We start from the raw sequence: 23,341 nt of genomic DNA, 5'->3' as shown, positions 1-23,341 counted from the left end.
TCCAGGAGGTCCAGCGCCCTCTTCTGGCCTCTGCCACTGTGAGCTGTGTATGCACTGCTTTTACACAGGAAGTACAGATACACAAATAAATTAATTTTTTGGAATCAGAGAAGAAAGATTAGGATGAAATTATCCTTTCTCAAAGCTTGTGCTGCTGTCTCTCCCACTCTTACACATTGTGTGTTTCTTCATCAAATTGGATCCATGTTTTCAGGCAATTGCAAAACTGGAATTCTTATATGCTAAACACTATACTAAACAGTTAGTTCAATAACTTCAGTTGTCGTCTGAGGACACACACTGTCACAGAGGTCGCATCATCTACCTTGGGTCACATCACACAGATGGAACATTAGAGAACCATGCAACCTGACATCATTTATTCAACAGACTTGTCAGTCCCCTACCCAGTGGTTCTCAACCTGTGGGTCACAACCCCTTTGGAATTAAACGATTCTTTCACAGGGGCTGCCTAGACTCGTTGGAAAACACAGATATTTAGATTGCAATTCATAACAGTAACAAAAGTACAGTTATGAAGTAGCAACAAAAATAATTTTGTGGTTGCCAGTCACCAGAACGTAAGGAACTGTATTAAAGGGCGGCAGCATTAAGAAGGTTGAGAACCACTGCTCTGGACCGAGAACATCAAAAGTAAAAAGGGCATACTGGTTCTGCCCATCAGTATGAACAATCAGCAAAAGGAAAAATCTGAATGAATAAATAAATTCAGAGTCTCAGTCCTTAACTACAGTGTGTCTCTCAAGACTGGAGAGATGGCTCAGAGATTTAGAGTATTGGCTGTTCTTTCAAGGAAGCAAGCTGCAGTTCCCAGCACCCACATGGTAGCTCTGAACCATCTCCAGTTTCAGGAAAGACAGCACTCTCTCTTTGTCTCTCCTGGAACCAGGCACATACAGAGTACATGCGCATACATACGTACAGGCAAAAAGGTCATATACATGGAATAAATGAATAAATCTTTAAAAATATGTCTACTAATCACATTTTATGAATGTTATTTTTGATAATATACTACTGTGGTGTCCATGTATCTCTCCAAATTCATCTGTTGAGAGCCTAACAGGCGTTTAAGTCCTAAGAGCAATCTTGAGTTTCTCTGCCTCTAGAACTGTAAGAGAATTAATTTCTCTTCTCTATAAATTACCCAGTCTCAAGTATTCAGTTATGGTTGCACAAGGAGACAATTCTAATATCAAAGGCAATGTGAAAAGTCAGTTCAGACACTGTCATATTAATATTTACTATTTATTGAGTGTTTGCTGTATTCATTGCTTCAGAGCAATCATTTCATCCTTGAGTTGTTTACCTCAACAAATATTGAAAGGGTGCCTCTTCTGCATACTTCCTTCTGTAAAGGGCATTTTTTAAAAAAAGAGCCAGATAAAATGAATGATAGTAACTGCGGCTCACTCTTTTCAACTTTCTGTGTACCACAGGCAAAATGATACAGCCTTAATGATGTCTGTACCAAAATTTGTAGATCTGTGAATATGTGACCTTACCTGCCCAAAGAAACGTCACAGATATAGCTAGAGATAAAGATCTTGAAATAAGGGATTATCTTAGCTGATCAGTGGACCCCACCTATTCATGTGAGTCCTTAAGAGAGCCTTCCCAGAGATCAGAGGATGGAAATGCAGGCACGGAGTGGGGAGCAGAAGGATACAGCACTGCCGCCTTTGACAATGGATGCAGGTAGCAGAAGCAAAGGAGTATTCACAACCTCTAGACCAGAGGTTCTAAACCATCCTAAGGCTCTGACCCTTTGATACAGTTCCTCATGTTGTGGAGACCCCAACCATAAAATTATTTTTGTTGCTACTTCATAACTGTAATTTTGCTGCTGTTATGACTCATAACATAAATATCTGTGCTTTCTGATGGTCTTAGGTGGCTCCTGTGAAAGGGTTGTTGAACCCCCTAAGGGGTCGTGACCCACAGGTTGAGATCTAGACAGTGAAAGAGCCAACAAATAAATAAGTGGAGTACCCCCAGCCTTGGGTTAGAAGTATGGCTCACTCACACTTCCATATTTCCCAGTGAGAGCCAGAACTACGCATTAACAGATCTGTATTGTTTCAGCTGCCACGTTCGTGGGGACTGATCACATTGCCAATAGAAAAATAATGCATTGTACAAAGGTGAAAGAAGCCAGACTCTCAGCTTTCAAAACAGTGTGGCTGAATTTTTTTTTTAAAGATTGTCTCAGTTGTAAATATTAATTTTAATGCCTTGGAATAAAAAGCACAAGAATATAATGAGTTGTAAAATAAATATTACCATTGGATAGACTTGGTACCAGCTGCAAAAATACCCATTACACACATCACTGTACAGTTTGTCCAGCATCCATACACAACATTAGTGGATGAAAATGAGGTCCTGAGATGGTCATTTCTGAGGACCAGTCATCGTAACTTCAAACTTTTTGCCTAGAAGATCTGCATCAATCATTTGATTTTTCTTTTTAAAAAAAAAAAAAACTTTGAATATTTTTATGGGTCATCATCACCTCTAAACCCGTCTGCTCAAAAATACATGTTTTCCTCCCAGAGCATTCCATCCACTGGGAAGTGAAAGAGAATTGAACTTTTGCCAGAGAGGAGGAAAAATTACTTTTTTTTACGAGAGAGAGGTTTTTGTTATAATGAAATTCCTTTCTGAAGACACAGATGCCAGCACAACGCACGGAACACAAAGAGCCAGTGTGATGTTTCAAAACTCCGTTCCATTTCCAAACACGCCTTGTCTAGTGTCCCCACATTAGGTACACGACAATAAACAACTAAAGAACAAGAAGAAACCATTTCCTTCCTTCTTCCTGGTTAACTTACATATGCTTTTATGATGTTATCTTTAGTCGGAAAAACTTGCCAGAAGACAAGATCATTAACAGCTAAGAGGAATGAATTGCATAGTTTTAAGAAGAGCTAATAAAGCCTTAGATTTTCCCAAGGTAACACGTGAGTAATAAGTGCCCATATCTGTGTTTAACAACTGAAGAAAAAGAAGTCTTAGCATTTAATATTCCACAAACAATATATTCAATTTATGTGCACATCCTAGAACTGTGTGCAAAACGATACTTCTAAATACATACTAGCTACATCACAATGAGAAACGGATGCATCGTTGAATGTTACAGGGCAGGGGCAGTATATAAATTTTTAAGAATATAAGTATCTATTTTCTCTCCCTGAAGAGAAAAGGGGACAGAAAAAAAAAAGAACAGTATCAGGGTGTTTGGCGGTTGGTGAGCAGGTGTGTGCTGGCGAATGGGCCTCTGGGGAATTGGGAGCTTTTAAAAGAGATTGATTCTCTTGCTTAACTAATTATTTTAAACATGCTTTTAAAGGTATTAATTACTTGCAGAAAAAGAGTCTCCATTTGCTTCTAAATTGTTTCTTTGCATGACTCTTTGCCTGCAAAAATGACTGGGTTAAAAGTGAACATTCTGTCACTATAAATTTAAATAACATGCCTTAAATAGTATGCTTAAATTTACTACTTAAACTATAATACAATGTTATATTTTTTAAATGTTATTTAACATCAAAGAAATGGATTTAAGTATAGCCATAGCAAATGATTAAAACTATTAACCATTTAAAAATGTTTATATATAAAATGATATGCTTTGTACTCAAAATAGCCCTATATATTTAATATCTGTATATGCAAATGCAAGCCTGAATGTCCTGTAAAAGACTTTCTGTTTCTCTGTGAATTCGTGCCTGTGTGTGTCTAGGAGTGTAACATGATGATAATTTATCGTGCAAATGCTAAGAAGTAGCCACTCTCCTGCCTCCAGAGCCTTTCCCAAAAGCTATAGATTTGGGTATCAGTGTTTTCCAGTTTAAACTGCTCATTTCAAATAGGTATTTTCAGTTCATTCACAATATTTTAACATTATTTTGAAATGTTCACTCAGCAGGCAGGACAATGGTTTTCACCATGACCATGTGTTTGTATAGAAGGGTGTTTCCCCCCATGCCTTGTCACCATCTTTTCTCATCTCTCCTTGCTTCCTCATCCCAAATGGTTCCCTACTCTTTCTACACAAATGTGTGTATACATATATGTACGTATGAAAGAAATGCACTTATTTTTCTTTCTTGTTCCCTCAACACTCTCCCTTTCCTCATACCATGAATTCTTTCCCTTCCTTATACACTCTACAATATGAAAATAGAACATTCGTAGCAGACATATATCTACATATATGATATAAATTCCTTCTGTATTCTTTTGTAGTACTTTAATTTTCATTAAAATTAAGTACATCATTCCCTTCATTTCCTTTACTTTCTAAAACTCTTCCTATGCACCCCCTGATCCCTCTGACAGTCCTGGCTTCCAATTTTTAAAAATCATTATCATTACATATACAGATATGCATATATATGCATAAGTATATACATAAAACCTCTTATGCATATTCAGTGTCGCATATACATGACTTTAAAGTAGACCACCTGGTACTGGATAGCCAGGTAGGGAGCTCCACCTTGGAGGAAGGATACTTCGCCCACTCTCAGCATCCCTTAATCTCTTGTAGTTCTTTACATAGGATATAACATGACCATGGTGTATACCACTGCGGTCATCAGCATGTTGAGCCCAATTGCACATCGCCTGAGGACTTAAGACTGAAGTTTTAGCAATTTTAGCAACCCAGATCCATTCCACAAATACTTCAGTACCTACCCCTGCCAGTACGGCATACTCTTCTTCTCTGTATACCGGGAGTGGTTCCATGGAATGGAATCCCAAGCAGTCTCTGGTATTGCATAAATGTTCAAAACTACCTGGACCTAAATGCAATAGAAAGTCTTCCTTGGGATTCATGATATATATGAAAAAGTACAACTTCTTTTGCTGCCCAGGACTCAGATTAATGAGTCGCAGGCAGAGTAAAGAAACTTAAGACTCTTGGAGTTACTGAGCAAGCCTGGATTAGTATTCCAAGTGCTCCCTAGTAACACCAGGAAGCATCCCAGGAAGCTTGGTGTCTGAGTGAACATTTTTACTTTAATACGGCATATGCCTATATGTGAGGAGATCTTCCCTATGTCAAAATATATAAGTATGTACACACACACACACACACGAGGGGGGATCTAAAAGAGAAATCAGATCATTGTTAACCCACCAACAGATTATGCGATTTTTAAAATGTCACAGCAATTCATCCTCACGAATCCAGAGTTTTCAAAAGTTTCCTTCCATGTCAAATATACAAATAAGTGAAATACAAGAAGATAAAGCTTCCACACTAAATATGCATCTCTGTTTGTCCCCAAACACATTTTAATACATCACATGAAGATCAAATTGTTAAAAAAGAAACAATCAGCATAGAACACTGAAGTGTAGAAGTGGATAATGTAGTCTCAGACAATTTATAAACACAAGGATGGAATTAAAACGAAAACTCCCCCAGGTCAGCAATGATATCACTCTGTAACTAAAGGGGGGAAACCTACTGGTGCCCAGTGGAGACTAAGGAGCTGGTTTCTGAGAACGTACACAGGAGCGACAAAAATAAACAACGCTACAGTCTGGTGGATAATTCGGCTCCCCTGTGATAGCAACGCAAAAAAGGGAGTCTCTAACAAGCTCCTAAAATATGTGTATGTGTATTTTAAGTAAAATTTAGCTTTCTAGCCAACTACATTTTTTTTTTTGCCTGCTGAAAATAATGAACTAACATAAAAATGATATAAGGGAATGCGTAAACGGGACGTTTAAGTGAAGAAGGTTGAAAAGCCCTATAAATTTACTGAAGATTAAATCAGAGCTGGATGTGGAAGATGGAGCGATAGAACAATTTGGGGGTGGTTCCTTCTCTAAGCAAGAATGCTTTGGGCTTTATCGGAAATCAGGTTTGCATAACAGATCAGAGGCAGGACCAGACCCGGCTCGGGAATGGGAATCCCAAGCAGGCTCTGGTAATGCATACATGCTCAAAACTCATTACCTTTGATATGCCTTGTTCTGGACCTAAATGCAATAGAACGTCTTCCTTGGGGTGCATGATATACATGAAAAAGTACAACTTCTTTTTAAAACACCATTAGAATATTTTATTGTGTGTGGACATACACTCTTGTTACTTCTAAATGCTATTCTATTGAGTACAGTTTATATTCACTGGCAAAGCAAAATCTCCGGGGAAGCCGGAGAGGGAATGCAATTTCTAGTAATAACAGCTCACAACAGTGAATACTCCCCACTTATCCTCACAATTTCCAGCTATTTTGGACTCCTTTCTGAATTAACCTTTCATATCAAAAGGAGCAATTCTGCACACTAGAGACTCCGGCACAATTTCATGCATAATTTATTCACTCAGTTCAACATTAAACGCACAGTCCTTGACTTTGTCAAGGTGGATTCTGTTGGCAGACTTCACAAGCAGCAAAACAGAAGAAATGAGATCTACAAGTCAGCCTCTTCACCTGTTCTGTCTGGTGAGAGATGACGGCGGGGGGTGGGAGGTGCGGGGCGGGGGGGGGGTGTTGGTGGCAGAAAGAGCCAAAGAAGGTAAGATTCTGGTACAGTGTGCTGTCGGCTGTGGAGCCTCTAGCAAGCATATAATACCATGTTCTTAGTCTTGTGTGATGATCTTTGTAATTCAAAACAATGCCTTGAATTCTATTTCACCTACCAAAGTCGGCTGCAATTCACTACCTTATGACAAGTCCACAACTGGTGAATAAACAGTATTTTGTACTAGGTTGTTTCCTACGTGTGGTTGGGAGAAATGAGTAGAAGCTTTTATTCAAGCAGATGCAGACATCAGCTTGAGGACACATTAGAACAGCTCATTTTAGAAATTTAAATAACACAGATTCTCTAATGGGATCTCCAAAGCTCAATTTGTTCTCCCGGGTTAGTCTTTAAGAATATAGATGTTCGTTTTTCTCTTCTTACACTGCCCCTCTGAAATCTCAAATGAAAGATATGAGCAGCCACGTGTAAAAATGGAACCCAGGCTCACCATGAAAAGATCTGTGCTCTTAGCAGTGTGGGAGGAAGCCTGGAGCACACAGGAATGTATTTTTGCCAACTTAAAAGGCATTTCCTTCCTTAAAAGGCAGCTAGTGTTGGGATGCAAGCCTCAACCTGTGGGTTGTGACCCCTTTGGGGGTCACATAACATATATCCTACATATCAGATATTTTACATTATGATTCAGAGCAGTAGCAAAATTACAGTTGTGATGTAGCAACAAAATAATTTTATGGTTGGGGGTCCGCACGTGAGGAACTCACTAAAGGGTCACAGCATTAGGAAGGTTGAGAGCTGCTGCTGCAGATGCTGTATTTCTCAGACTTCAGAATTATAAATAAGTTTTGTTCCTTCTGTAATACAGGGACTTTTCCCTGTTAATGAGTGCCGTATTAGTTTTCTGTCATGAGGACTTTGTTCGTGGCAACCATGATCAGAGCTTTGACTGAGTTGAATCCCCTGTAGCATCACTATGATAAAGATGTTGGCATCACAGGTTGCAGGTGAAGAAACTGAGGTTTAGCCACCCTAATTACCATACTAGCCCCAAACTTATAGGATTCCGTGTCCTGTGAAAGACAAGTTACAAAAATTCAGCAGTAATTACATTTAAATATGGAAACAGACACTAGGATAGTTCCTTAAATACATTAGGCAAAGTGATTCTCCCCTTAACTTTTGCCCTGTCCTGTAACACACTTCTTTCTCAGCAGTAGGCGCATGCTGGTTTCCAAACCCATGGTGCTTACAAGGCCTAAGAGTATCCAGAGAGGCGTCACTGGAAATTCTACAAATGCTGGAGTTTTCACTCGGGACACTTTGGCATGAGTTTTTCAATCGAAACTTTCCTAGCTAGCTGCCCCCACAGTCTAGTTAGGAGAAGCCATGGTGCACATAAATTTGAGACTTATCAAAACTGAGCCTGACTTTTATAATTTAACTTTAAATTTACTGCAAGACTGTGAAACTTAAATGCCTCTGGTACCAGCAAAGTGTCTCACTGAGAGTTGAGCACTCCTGCCCAGTTACCATTCCACAGTCTTTTATTGTCTCCAGACAGTTTCTGGATTTGGACCAAAATCACTGAAATCTGTAGAAACCTGGAGATGTAGCAAGTTTCCCATTTATGACCTTTGCAGCTGCAGAGACTCTCATTTGCATCCTAATTATGACATACAAAATGAAGTAGAAAAAAAAATAAAAGCTCCTCTACACACATTCCCTAAGCACCTATGACAGGAGTGATTGGCAGGTGGTAGGAACAGCGAAAGTGTGACAGAAACGGATGTGTTAGACTGGACGCAATGGCTAAGCATCCTCTTCTGTATCTCCCTTGTTTGGGTACCCCACATCCGTGGAAGTCCACAGCATTAGCCTCGAATTTCAGATCCTAGGACAGGACTTCATAATTACAGAGTAGCACCAGAGTCTCAATGCTCGGGATTCTAATTATCTGAAGTGGAGAAGTAGTATCACACACAGCTGCTCTCTATGGAGGCTAAAATTGTGGAATAGACTTAGGGCTGGGATATTGCTGAGTCAGTTAAGTGTTAGCTATGCAAGCATGAAGCCCCACGCTGGATTCCCACAACCAGAACCCACATAAAAGAGCTAGGCTTGGTGAGATGTGCTTTACTATAATCCAGCACTGGGGGAGGCAGGGCAGAGAGAGGCACGCAGATCTGTGGCACTCTTGGTCAGCCAGTCTAGTTAAACAGGCAAACCACAGATCAATAAGAAGCCCCTTCGAAAACAAAGAACCTAGACAGAGAACATTTGATCAAAAACACCTAGGGTCATCCTCTGGCCTCCACCTATATCATGTGCACACACAATTCTCTACGTATGACCATGTGCACACATGCATGATGAGAGAAACAAAACCAAAAAAATACACAACCCCAAAAAACCTAGGAATCTTGCTTCCTAGTCTAGTGACCACGCACACATGTGAATCTTCTTGAGCCTTGGTTTCCCCACGAGGACATGAGCAAGATAATACTCCTTAGTGATCTCCTGTGAGGATCACCCTGATAGTGATTTTAAGGTGACTAACCAACTTCCTGGTTCAGTATTCACAAGTGACATTCATCTGTTTTCCTTTGTATGACTCCAATTTCAATTTTATTATTTATAATATATCACTGAGGCAGTTGCTACAAGAGTTGCCATACAGACGTTGAGTCAAAACCTAGAGATTAATTTATATGTGTAAATTGTGCCTAATTCATAAATGGGAAGCTAGAATTTATCCTGTATCTCTTTGACTTCAAAGCTCAAAATGTTTAAATTACTGCTCTACCCTACTACGTTAATAAATGGCTGATAAGAGGAACTTTGCGAGAACTGACAATGTATTGAGGAGGAATTTGTGTCAGACCATAAACCTAACTTACGACTAATATAAATTAAATGTTCTATTGCTTGTTCCTGTGGCGTCCTCCAAGCACTCCATAAAAGGGGTGTTCAAATACATGTTCTTGAATCAAATCTGTATTCCTAAGACTCCCTGATAGTACCCAGGCCTTGGGAGGTCCATGGATAAAACCTTGCATCTCTGAATCTTTGTAGATTCATCCTGGGCTGAGGAGAGATATTTATTAGAGATGGAAATGACCAGGTGGTATATTAGTTGCACCAATTTAAACGTAAACTTTACCCCTAAATATCCTCCAAGTTAAAAAAACAAAAACCAAAACAAAACAAAAAAACAAAAAACCCAACAACAAACAAACAAACAAACAAAAAACCTGTAGCTTTCAGAAGTGGTTTCTCCTTTCTCATTCACATAGAAAATAAACAATTGCTAAAAATGTAAAGAGCCCATATACACCTGGGGAGATAGCTGTGTTGTAGAAGGCTTGCCTAGCATATATAAAGCCCTAAGTTCCATCCCCAGCAACAAAGAGTGAAGGAAGGAGTAAGGGAAAAGGAGAGAGGGAAAGTGATTTTTCTCCAGCTGACAGAAGGAGAAGGAAAAGGAAGGCAGATTGTCAGACCTTGGAAGGAGGGGGAGGGAAAGGGGAAGAGAAGAGAGAAGGGAAAAGAAGGGAAAGGCAGGAGGAGAGGGGAAGAGGGGGAAAGGAGGACAGTGGAAAGGAAAGGAGAGGAAGGGGCAGGGGAGGAGGGGAAGAGGGAGGAGGGAAACGGAAAGGAGGGGAGGGGAGGAGGAGGGAAAGGGAAAATGGGAGAGGAGGAGGGGAGGGGCAATAAGAGAAATGAAGTATCACAGGAACTATACACTTGTTCTGGAGTAAAGATGGACAGGGTCACATGAAAATGAAAGTCAACCCTGATCCTCAGCCCTGAGGTCCTCCAACAAGAGGGTCAAAATCAGAAACTTGCTTCATAGTGGTTCCTTGGGGGATGCTCTCCTCATTCAGGTGAGAGGGTGGGAAGAAAAAGAAATCAGTACAACTGCCATCATAAAGCAGGAACCACGAGGACCTTTGGGAATTACCTAAAATGCATCTTAGTGTCTGCCAAAAGGCCAGGCTTCCATCGGGTGTCCATTGGGAGGTTTGCCCCTGAAGAGTCTGATTTCTGGACACTTTTATTTTGTAATTCTAAGACATGACCCTTCAGACATAGTCCTCAAAGAAAAGATAAGAGGCATAGCTCAACACTATTGTGTCCGAAGTAGCCTGTGCACAGACTATAAAGGCCAAGGTAGATTGAGGCCCCAGAGTAATTGGTACGACTTCTTTATAAAGCTTTACGAACGGAGAGCACGGCAGTCCGCTGCATGGCCCATTTGCAGGTCTTGCTAGTGTGTGCTATAATTCTCTCTTTATTGACCTCTCTCTTGCCCTGTGTTCCACCCTCCTAGTGGAGGTGCTGTGTGAGAAACCAGCTCATAGAATTCCTCAGTCTTCTCTTAGATGTCTCATCCATAAAGCCTTTCCTGACCCTTCCCAATGGCACTATTCATCAAAACCAGTGTCTTTTGAACATATCTAAGATAAGATACCAACTCCATAATATGAAATTTGAGTTCTGCAACCCTCACTGTCAAAATATGACCAAGAACTTCTGTTTCAGTTCAAACAGTTCTGAAAAAGTTTTCTCCCTATCCTTCAAAATTTAAAAAGGATAATTAAAGAAAACACAGGGAGGAAAAAAATCTCTCTGAAGTATTTAAAAATGCATATGTGTATCTGGATATATATGTAGATTATAACTCAGTGCTGTGTTTTGACATATATTTTATCTTGTTATAGTTTTTAAATTTTTGTTGCTATAGAGTCAACTGATAAAATGTTACCTTTAAATAATTTAAGCAAGTGGCCTATATTTTCTCTACTCTAGACTTCTTCAAATTAATTTGAAAGATTTTTTTCCTGTGCTCTTCTCCTCCTGTTTGCCTGATGCACTCTGACATAAATTCAATACAAATGTGAGTGACCGTTCAGAGAGGCAGCCCAGCAATGTTAATTGACTGATCAAAATCATGGCTTCTCATCCCTAAAAGAATCATTTTTCGAAAGTCTTATAAATTTAAAGTGGAATCTCGGGGCGCCTGACTGAGTGGGGCAGTTTGTATTATTTTTTCCATTTTGTAAAAGGATAGTTTTTTTAAAAAGTGCACTGCCCACAAAAATGTGCAAAACTCAACTCCTACGTAATATTTAGAGTTCACTTAAAGTTTGCATTCATCTGTTGGGTTTTTAATGATGTTAGCATTTCAACCAACAGCTCGATTCTGAGCAAAGGCCTTGTGCCTGGCACTGTGCTGATGGCTGTCTTTGTTAGCTACGAGGAATCATCCTGCTATTTCAGATTTCATCAGCCCCTGATTTAAAATGGCTTAGAACCAAACTCTCTGTAAAAACTGAACTGGTTCCACTTGCCAAGACAACCAATATCCCACTAACTATACATACACCTAAAGCAAGAATTCTATATTCTCCTGAAGAGATGTTTCCCATCTGTTAACAGTGATAGTCCTTATCATTGTAAGCAGTGTCTAAACTTAGCTTTTCACTTCTGTGCCTACTCAGTCTTTTCTCTGGCCAACAGTATTTTCTCCCACTTGGATGCGCGTATCATATACATGACATAAAATGTATAACCTGGTGCTCGCTTCAGCAGCACATATGCTAAAATTAGAATGCTACAGAGACGATTAGCATGGCCTCTGCGCAAGGATGACATGCAAATTAGTGAAGCATTTCATATTTTTTTTCTGAGTGTCTATGGCACCCACAACTAGCCATACTTATGCCTAGGTGAAAAGGAAGGATCCATTTACTGGCATATCGCATGATCCTGATCAGGTATTTAATATGGGGAAAAGGGCATGTTTGCGTTTTTTCTGCAGGGTGCTGAAGGAACATGGTGGCTGCTGGAGAGACGGGTGAGACATTCTGATGCCGAAACAAAGAATGATGCTGACCTGTGAGCTTGCTGAATGCCCTCACAATGGTGACTGGGAAGCTGTATTGGACATAAGTTCCCGACCCACCTTTGCTTACCTATACCCTAGATGGGACAAGCCACCTTGCCAAGTTTTTAGACCTTGTAGAACAGAGAATCAAAAAGAGAAGTTATAATGACTCTTGTATTTTCTTAAATGTGACCAGTTATTTGGGCTCAGTCATGGACTGGTCTAGAAATCAATCCAACATTGTAAATAATAGTCTTCCTTTGGAAGGCTGGTTCTGGACATTTTCAGAGACATATTTGGAAGTTAGCTGCAGTTCTCTATGATATTACGTTAGCAAGAGATAAAGTTGGGACAGGATCTAGATTTCAAACAAGTGTTAGTGCATGTGTTAAGGCTCTTTTAATTGTCATGTTAAAATTACTTTTATTTCTTCTACAGTATTTAATGAAGTTGCATTGATTGTACACCTTCTAATTGTGCTAGTGTGTTGAAACCTGGCCTGTCTGTTATGGGAGTCTATCAATCAGCTTTTGTTTGATTACACTGAGTATTAGAAAACCTTGGTCTTCTGAAAAAAAAGCTTGCAAGTATTGGAAGAAGTCAGTGAGGCTTTAAGCAGAAGCAAGAGGGTAGTGGGCTTGATTATTGCTGATATAACAGCTTTAATTACATTAATTACTAGCACCACTGCTTCTGCAATTGCTTTTACACAAGAAGTTAAGACAGTTACTTTTGTTAATCATTTAGCAAAAAAAAAAATTACTAATGTGTTGAATATACAAGAAGATTTAGATAGGCATTTAGAACAACAGATTGATATTCTTTATCCTACTCAAATTATTGGACGGAGGTTCAGAGTTTAAGAGTAAGGATCCATCTTGGGTGTCATGCCAAATGCCAATGGACTTGTGTTACTTCTAAAATTTACAATGATAGGCATTATAACTAGGAAAAAAGTTTAAAGACACTTTCAGGGTATTTGGCTTAATTCTAACACCTCTCTGGATGTTTTAACTTTGCATAGTGAGATTATGAATTTAAAGAATGCTGCTCTGCTGAGTTTCGATGCTGCAGATACTGCTGATAAAATTATCCATGGCTTGAGGTCAGTATTTACATTTTGGTCAAGTTTCAAGAATGGCATATATAGCTTGATCATGCTAGCCCTTTTTGTCCTGTGTATACTTTTACTCCTGCCCATCATGTTAAAGCTTGTCTTTAACACCATCAACATGTTGAGAGCCAAAGTACATAATTTGAAACTGAAAATAAACTCCAGACATGGTTATTAATTTAACAGGCTGGCAAGCCAAGGACAGGTAAGATTCTACGGGTAAGTGTATTGCTTTGGATAATGCATATTCCATGATGGGTAAGGAAGGCATTCTTATCAGAATGAGCTAAGACAGGCTCAGTCTTGATTATGAAATGAAAAAGGGGGAGATATGGAGAGCTTTTGGGGCTACTTAGCAGGAATCTGACATTGGCCAAGAGCAAGAAAATGGGCTGCTTGGCAGGAATCAGACATTGGCCAAGGACAAGGAAATGGACTTCAGGCAGGAATCTGACATTAGGCTAGAACAAAGAAGTAATTTCAGGCAGGAATATAAATCTTAGGCTAGAACAAAGAAGTAGGCTTCAGGCATGAAAATGACTTTGGGCTAGGACAGGGAACTAAGCTCAGATATTTTGGTCATCCTGATAAGCCCTTCGAAACAATGGCCATGGGAGTGATCACAGAACTTTGTTTATTGCCTTGCTTGTTATTTGACTATTTGTATTTATTGTATTGCTTGTTCCTTGACTATTTGCATCTATTGTATTGCTAGTTCCTCAACCTAGAACTAACCTTAATACTTGCGTGTAATTAAAATGGTATAAAAGCAGACTGGGAAAAAATAAAAAAATAAAAGTATTGACTAGTTAGAAATAGAAAAAATTGTATAACCTGTAAGTATACAGCTCCATGTTACTAAATGCCTTTACATGCTGTCTAACAATTAGCACCTTTCTGGAGTTCTCTGTCATTCTTCAAAGAATCACCAAACTTATAAATTAGTAACTCTTCATCTTCCCCTTTCTCTACTTCTGAGTAACTCCTCTGTTGTGATCTTTGTGGACTTACCCAGTAGCCCGTTAAAGTAGTAGCTTTGTTCTTTTTGTTTTGCTTATTTTACTTTGGCATAGAGTATTTATTTCCTCTACATGTTGCTATTTCTGCAGATTGAGTTGTCTTGTATGGCTGACTAATACTCTGCTTCCGGACACTTGTGTTGTTTCTTCTTTCAACTATTGTGAATACTGGTGCTGAGAACACCATACAAGCATCTCTCTGAGAACCACTTGTCATTAAGTTGTGTACCCACTTAGTGGTAGACCTGCTGGACCACATTATAATTCATAGTTTACTTTTTGAGGAACTGACAGGCTGTTTCCATAGCAGCGGTGCAAGCTTCCACTCCTAACAGCCATGCATGGGGTTCTAATTTTTGAATATCCTTGACAGTCACTCCTATTTTATTATTTTTTAAATAATGGTTGTGAAGTGTTATCTCATTGTGTTGCTGATATGAAATACCATTCTCTGATGTCTGATCATTTTTAGTATCTTTTCTGCTCCTCTCTGAGCATGTCCTTTGTGAAAACTTAGCTATTCAGTTTTTTTCCAGCAGACCCATGGCCTCATGTACACATGGAAAGCACTCTACCTCTGGGCTATACCCCCATCCCATTCACCCATTTTAATTTTTTTTATTGAAAGTAAAATTTTAATACTCATTCCAGAGCTAGAGGAATGGATTCTTAAAACACAGCAACATTGGGCTGAGGAGATGGTTCATGGGGTAAAGCATTCAGTTCACAGGCACCTCCAAAACCCACAAAAAGCTAGAAATACAAGTGTAGAGCCAATGCTTAGGAGGTAGTGACAGGAAAACATCTGGAAGCTTGCATGCCAGGTAACCTGACAGAGTCAGCAACAAATAATAAGGTAATGTGTCTCGAGCAATGTGAGGACAAACACCCGAGGTTGTCTTCTGACCTCCACACCTGTGCCAAGACATCTTTACACCTACATTCACACATGAAAACACATGTACACATTTATACAAACGGCTTTTATAAAAGTATTAGGATTGCAAATGTACAAATGATTTTTATAAAAGTATCAGGATTGCACATGTTCTGATTAAATGTACACTTGCCTGAAAGAAGGGATGGATTAAGCATTAAACCTTTTGGGAAGCAATAAACTAGGCAATGGAATTATTTGTTTTAAGACTGAGCCTGTGACTTGATGCTCATCTTCTGATGCTGTGATGTGAAATGAGACCCAAGATTATTTCTAAAACATGTGTGATGCAGTATGGTGTAACTTTCCTTAGGAGCCAGAGCGTCCAAATGGTGGCTCTATAATGTCACTTAGAACAAGTAACATTCTCTCTAATCCCATTATTCATCTGTCCAATGGATCTAAAAGCTGTGCATGTCTTTACTCAGAGTACAGTCTATAGAAACATTGGAAACATTGGCTGGTAATGCCCAGACATCTTGCTCTTACCACTGTCATTATGATGGAGTAATAATTAGACAGAACTCAGGCAGGCAATTGGATAAGGAAAGGGGCCATCACTAGGTAATAAAGATGGTGAATCTTCAATACAGTGGTTTCTTGCTCCCCTCCTGACCTGAAACAAAAGCTTGATAGGTTAGCCCAAATTTCTGGTCATTTTGTTTTCTGGGAAAATGTTTTCTCCTGCCATTGGGATCTCTGATGATGGATTCAGTCACTCAACAAGTTCAAGGCCAGATCAGTATATGTTTATAAAATAGCTGCTGTGAAGTCAGCCATCCTGTCTGTTTTCCAAACACTGACTAACCCTAAATCAGAGAAGAAAGGTCCTTCACAGATGTTTAAAACCTCCAGCCATCAAGGAAAAGCTGGGTTTGGCCTTCGGGAATATTCCCTGTGCTTTTTCTCTGTGTGCCTCTTGCATGTGTGTGCTCCCTCATTCCTAATAAAAGCCTTTCTTCAATGGCTGATTTGTTCTTCTCCTATAAGCTTGTGTTCAAGATTTCTCTGCCGTTATCTGTTGCTCTCAAGACTGTCTCCACCTTTTAAGTCTTTAACTGGCAGAGAAAATAAAACCCATCAAAAATCTCTACATGGTCATGATTATTAGTAGTAAGAAAACTCTATATCCAGATGATATTTAGACTTAAAAATTTTTGACCCAGGAAAAATATTTTTCTTTTGGATATGTGTAAGAAATGTGAATGACATCATCACAGATACCCTATCTCCAAGCATCAAGAAATGTCTCTAGGTCTATAGTGATGATTCAGTTGGCTTTGGTGAACCTGCGTTTAAATAAATAAGAATAGAAATGTGGAGGCATGTGTTTGTGATGCCAGTGCTGGAGAGGTGTAGAAACATAGGTCCAGAAGACTCACTGGCCAGCCAGCATAACCAACATGGATTGTGAGCCCCAGACCAAGGCAAGATAAACTCTGCTTTAAAACCAGGGTAGATGGGACCTAGGAAACACTATCCAATGTGGCTTTTGGGTTTCTCAGGCTACAGAGGTATACATATGAATGCACCTCTACACAAACACAGACACACACAGACACAGAGAGAGAGAGAGAGAGACAGACAGACAGAGACAGACAGAGACAGAGAGAGAGAGAGACAGACAGACAGACAGACATTATTTATATTATTATAGTTTTAACACAAACTGATAATATCACATAGCACACAGAAATGACTTTCACCAAAACATTCCACTACCTGCATTATTAATCTGCCTCCCAGTTTCCCAACACATAAAATTTCTTCTTTCCCAACACATAAAATACTGGGCATGGGTGAAACACAACTCTGATACTAATGGGTATATACCATCTACCCTGTGGGTGGTGTTGTAATAGAAGTTTCTCTCACTGCACTTGTTGGTAAATCACCCACTCTGATCATGTCCATGTGATCAGCAGTCTTAGGAATGTATCTGCTATACTAATGTAAAGAATTTTGAACAAACAGTACACATTCAAAGAAGCAGAAAGCCCATCATTCCCATCTGCTCCCAACAAGAGTCAGCATGATTTTAACTTTGTATCTCCTTCCTATCAAACAAAACTCCTGGGAAAATTTTAGATGTCCAAAACAAAACAAACTCTCTTCCAAAAAAAGGAGAAGTGGAGGAAAAGGAAGAGGAGTAAGAAGAAGAATGAAGAAGGAGGAGGAGGAAGAGAAGGAAGAGGAAGAAGAAAAAAGAAGAAGGAGAAGGAAGAGGATGAGGAGAGACAAGATAGGAAATCAGCAATGATATTTAATTGAAAAATCAAACTATTCACATTTGACCCTATCTGCCTAAGTGTATGTTACAAAGGACCTGGAATACTGTCTATTTCAACATTGCCCTAAGCGAGAGTGGCTTTGAGGTGTCTTCTGTGTTCTTTGCTCAGGCCTGAAAAGAAATGGCTGCATTCCCTTGCATTTGCTCTTAGAGTCATTAGCCTTCGACAGCACTATCATTTAAGAAATTTATCATCAGTGCTGTCCTTCGCACAATGTATTAGTGCAATACATTATAAGAACACCTCGCTCTGATGATGTATGGCTCCAAAGATGGCAACATCTGGGGACAAATGGGTCTCCGAATAGATGCCATAAAGGAGTGAATGCAGAGACCTACCTTTGCAGTGTTGTTCTGAAATGTGCTAGAATTTGTTGCTCTCAACCCACCCCTCCACTTCTTACAACAATCTTTCAAGATACTTTGACTTTTTAAAAAAAAACTTTTTTATGACATTAAATTGATTTCTGATGACAAAGAAGGACGGTTTCTAAAATTAGTGGGCTGGTACATTGAGGGATAACACGGCACACACTTGATGATAAATTTCAATCATTGCTTTCAAGAAAACTCTAATTTAATCCACCTCTTGCTCACTTAAATTTTTCAGGAGATTCTCCAAACGAGAAGAAGGAGATTAACGTCTGATGTCTTCAAGGGTATTAGAACAGAAATTGAGCCACAATTAATTAGTCTGGACCAAAATCTGGCTTTCTACATGGCTGATGATACATTTTTTTCAGAAGCTTGATTTTCCCATTTCCATTCTTCAAAGTCTGGAATGCGGCTCTCTCCATTACTTTATCTAAATAGCAGACAAATATTTTAGCTAACTACTGAAATAAATCATTATGAACATTTAACCTCAAAGAAAGTTATAGCAAATAAAAATGCCTCTCTGGCCTGATTCATGCACAGGAGAGGCATGGGCAGGGTCACAAACGTCTGGGTTAAAATAGGTTCAGAGCACCCATTTTACAAACTCCAAGGGCGCCTGGGGAACTGATCCTACTTGGTCATTTTATGCACCGTGTCAGCAAAGCTCAGCACTGCAGAAAGGCCTCAATCCAGTTCACAGCCTAGAGCCATTATCCGAGGATGCCTCTTTAGTTGGAGTTGATCAATATTCTTTATGCTAAAGAAAAAGAAAAGCCTTCAGGGATGAAACCTCATTCAGAACTGTGTGGCTACAGTGTGAGTTTGTTGACATGCTGAGCTGTCTGAAATCTCAATATAGTGATCTGGGAGACCATCATGTCCTTTCAGTCCACACACACCACCGTGAACCTCTTTTGTCCTGGAATCACTCACAAGTGGTCATATTCTATGACCCTAACAATTCTGTCTACAGGATATCATGAAAGAGAAAACAAAGTCCAGACCATTTGTCTAGGATCCTGAGTATGATCTTGATTTCCTTCAGTCTGTCACCTTTCAGACTGACAGAACGATACCACATGCTGTTGTAAAAACCTCAACCATCAGAAGGGAATCTTGATTTCAGTGGGCCAGAAACAGACAGAAAAAAAGACACGTGGGTCAGAATGGCTGATACATATGGAAAAGTGGGAGAAAGAAATTTCTGTGCTTCTAGTTGTTTGCTATTCCATGAGCTGACTGCCTGGACACAGAACACTGTTTGCTGGAATCACTAAACCTGTTCCAGTGTTAACATGAAACAGGCTGTACCTCCCAATGTCATTGTTTCCTATTAGGAACTCAAATCTGCAAAACTAGCCAAATAAAATAACGAATTAAAGAACATATCACGGCATTACACAGTCTTCCAAAATCCTTCCCCCTTAACTTTTATAAATGACCAAATTGCCACTGCTTATCATTGCTCCAATAAATTATTCTCCCTTCTTTCTTACTGTCGCTTCTAACTTAGAAAATAGGACTTTTGCCAGCATAGTGGCTCATACCTGTAATCTCAGTACTTTAGGGGCTGAAACAGGAGGATTACTTTGAATTTGAGGCCAGCCTGGGATACACAGCAAGTAAGACCTTGTCTCAAAAAGCAAACAAAAAACAAAAGATAATGTCTGATCTTTCTAATGTAAATGACTATTTAATTAAATTCGAAAAAATAAAAAAACAACTGAAGGGCTGGTAAGCCATTCTGGAGGTCATACTTGTGGAAAACCACAAAGATGTGAGGAAAACAAACCAGGCAGAAGGAAGCAGTGTATCATGACTCGGTGTGGTCCATGGAACTAACAGTCCTAATCTTTGACAGAAAGTTTCCTTCCTTCCAGCCTTCACATCACCTGTAGATATGTAAATATGTAAACTGTTGATAAATGTCACAGAACTGTTATATTATTCTCAAAAATATGACCAACACAGGGCTGGCACTCTTTCTGTCTCTCTCTGTCTCTTCATCTTCTTCCTCCTCCTCCTCCTCCTCCTCCTCCTCCTTTTCTTCTCCTTCTCCTTCTCCTCCTCCTCCTCTTCCTCTTCCTCCTCTTCCTTCTCCTTCCTCCTCTTCCTCTTCCCCTCTCTCTCTTCCTCTCTCTTTCTCTCTCTCTCTCTTTCTCTCTCTCTCTGTCTCTATCTCTCACCTAGCTTATATACTATATCAGAAGAGAAATGTGATGTTCACTTCATTTTTAATTTGTAGCAAATGGAAAAGCATGTACTATGAGAAGCCATGCACTACAAAAACTAATATCAAGCTGATGTGGTTTTGACAGAATCCAACAAGAAAAACCAGGAAAATCATGTATTCCTTATGCTAATGAACATCAATCACCTATTTCATGTCTAGACTTGTGTCAGTCACTGGGAAATACAAAGAAGCTTTGAGATACTGTGTTTGGGGTCCAAAGGTTTCTCAGTGTAGCTGAGGAAGTGAAATAGAGCAAATAATGGGGTATGAGTCCCAGGCAGAACTAAGACCTGAAGTGAGGGGTAGACCAGTGCAGGTGGTAACAGTTGAGAAGGAGGGGGGAAAAAGAGGCTGCAGAAATCTGGATACAGATGTAAGGTTTATATTATGGGAGAAATACAGAAGTTGGGTATTCTAGGAAGGCTAACAGGAACACAGAGATATGGACAGAAGTGGACGTTGTAAGAGAATAAAAGTTAGGAAATATATAGAGATAGAGATAGAGATAGAGATAGATAGATAGATAGATAGAGAGAGAGAGAGAGAGAGAGAGAGAGAGAGAGAGAGAGAGATCTTGAATCCAAAGATAAGAAGGTGAACAGTGGGATATGGTGATTTAAATTCATATCAGCTCTTGGGGAGGCTGAGGCAGCAGGATTTTAAGATCAAGACTTACCTGGACAATATAGAGAGTTCAAATTCAAAATGGCCTGTGTAGGAAGAATTTGCTCCATCAAAACCAACAAAAGAGCAATTACAAAGGCAGGGACATGCAGGTGTGTCTTAAACAGTTGACAAATGGAAGCCCTCCATAATACAAAAAAATTATATAGACTCAAGAGCCAGTGGACTCGGTAGTCAGAACTTTATTTCCTGTGAATACTGCCCCCCCCAAAAGTGAATTTGAAACAGCAGTGAGGAGATATAGTTACAGTATAGGAAATGTTATATGATTTCTACACTTGAAGAAGAAGAGTTATTTGGGAGATTTGATTAATATGTTTAAGAGGCCAGATCATGGGGCCAGATCAAGGGGCCAGATTATGAGCTGAGCTGAGACTTTTGCATTAGAAACATCTTAAAATCTAGTGAGGAGCCACAGAGACTACCATCTGCTTTTCTATTTTCCTGATTCTGAACAAATGTATAGATAAACATGAAGTTTTTGTTTGTTTGTTTGCCATAAGAAATGAGCACATTAGTTCTTTTCTTCCACCCAAGAATAAAAACAATAACCAGAAACACTTTTCTTTAAAATGGCAGAGGCTGCTTCATTTTAAAATGGCAACAAGGGCCATGTCATTCCAGGACGACAACGTTAAGCCAAATCACACTTGAGTCTGGTATGCCCTTGAGTTGTGCATCAAACCTGATCAGAATGAGTGAATTCTTTAATGATATTCTTGAGAAGCAACCCAAGAAGACACAGTGAGATGATAAGATACAGAATCCAAAGGGACTTGACTTCATCCAGTCAATTAGAATTGCCTCTGGAGTTTATGTGGAATTTTACAGTAAGAAATGAAATTAATTCCACAAATGTTCCCAGTCTAAAGACCACAGACCCAGAAAAACACAGAGACTCTTATAAATAACCAGGAGTCTGTTCTGCACCATCAGCCTCGCAGCAGAGTCTTTAATGATGTCAGGCTGAGCATACTGGGGGCCTTGTTGGGGGATAACCTGCTGCCATTGAGTTCGCTGGGTAACACTGGAGATCGGCTTACAGAAATCCCTGTGAGTCTCAGTCCCAACTCAAGGACAAACGAATATCCAGGGATAAAATCTTCAGGCCAGTTAAAAACAAAGGGCTCCTCTTGTTCCCATGCTGCCTGCTAGCTGGCACTTCTTCCCAGCAGGTGCTCCAGAGCTCCCTCACCTCCCACCTCTGCATCTGGTGCCTGAACAGGCTTCGTCTTTCTTCCTCTTGATAAGGACTACCTTTGTGAAACCGCTGATAGAGATTTCATAGGTTTCTTTGAAAATAATATTAAAAACAGGAATGATTCTAGCTTTAAGCATGCATAGAGATGAGTCTCCACGGTGAGCAAGAATTTTAAAGTCAGGGCTGGTGCTTCCGAAAACATGAATTCCAGGTCTTGCAAATGGAGGGGGAGGATGCTCCAATTACTTTTGTGACCTGAAAACAATCCCAGAATCAAGAGCTATGTAATAAGGAGCTTGGGGTTTTTTTTCTAATATCATTTATGAGAAATACTTTCAGCTGATGAACTGAAAATGATGTGGCTCATTAATGACAATTAATTAGAAAACTAGAGAGGGTTTTTGAAAAGCGTAATAATAATAGTAATAATAATAATAATAGTGCCTAACAAGCACACATGTAGAATTATTTAGACAAATTTGTTTTATCAGTTGTTTTCCTATCATTTGCTAATTTCTCATCATGTTATAAATACTTTATATGATGAACTCTATTATCTTATCAGCTAATTTTTTTAAATAGAATAAGTGGTTACATGATGGCTTCTTTATATAAATAGTTTAATGTGTGTGTGTGTGTGTGTGTGTGTGTGTGTGTATACACGTGCGCGTGTGTACCTGCTTGCCTGTATGTGCACCGTGTACATGGAGTGCCTGCAGAGCCCAGAAAGAGGATATGTGATGTCCCCAGAACTGGAGCTGCAGACATTTGTGAGCTTTGTGCTGAGATCCAAACCCGGGTCTTCTACAAGAACAGCAAGTGATCTTAACCACTGAGCCTTCTGGCCAGATCCCATGCTAGCGTCTCCTTACAAAGTAAACATATCGAGCAGAAACAACAGAAATCAGAGGTTTTAAAAGCCATTCATTTTTACTGAAAACAAAAACACACCACACTAACTACCACATGAAGGGGCTTCAGTTAATGCTTGCTGAAGAATTCCCTCCTGGCCTCTCATTTTCTCTAGATACACACAGGCACACACACATGCATGCACACAC

General features: G+C 39.5%; 1 non-coding gene across 1 annotated transcript; it reads left to right on the top strand.

The window, feature by feature from the left end:
• The first annotated feature begins 12,113 nt into the window (after nucleotides 1–12,113).
• On the top strand, nucleotides 12,114–12,220 carry LOC114625756. The gene has a single exon (XR_003712129.1). It is a non-coding gene; the product is annotated as a U6 spliceosomal RNA (small nuclear RNA).
• The last annotated feature ends 11,121 nt before the right edge of the window (nucleotides 12,221–23,341 follow it).

Source organism: Grammomys surdaster, unplaced genomic scaffold (genome assembly GCF_004785775.1).
Source record: "Grammomys surdaster isolate TR1022 unplaced genomic scaffold, NIH_TR_1.0 220, whole genome shotgun sequence".
Classification (NCBI taxonomy): domain Eukaryota; kingdom Metazoa; phylum Chordata; class Mammalia; order Rodentia; family Muridae; genus Grammomys; species Grammomys surdaster.
The sequence above is the reverse complement of the archived record's forward strand: the minus strand, read 5'-3'. Positions and strand labels throughout refer to the sequence as shown.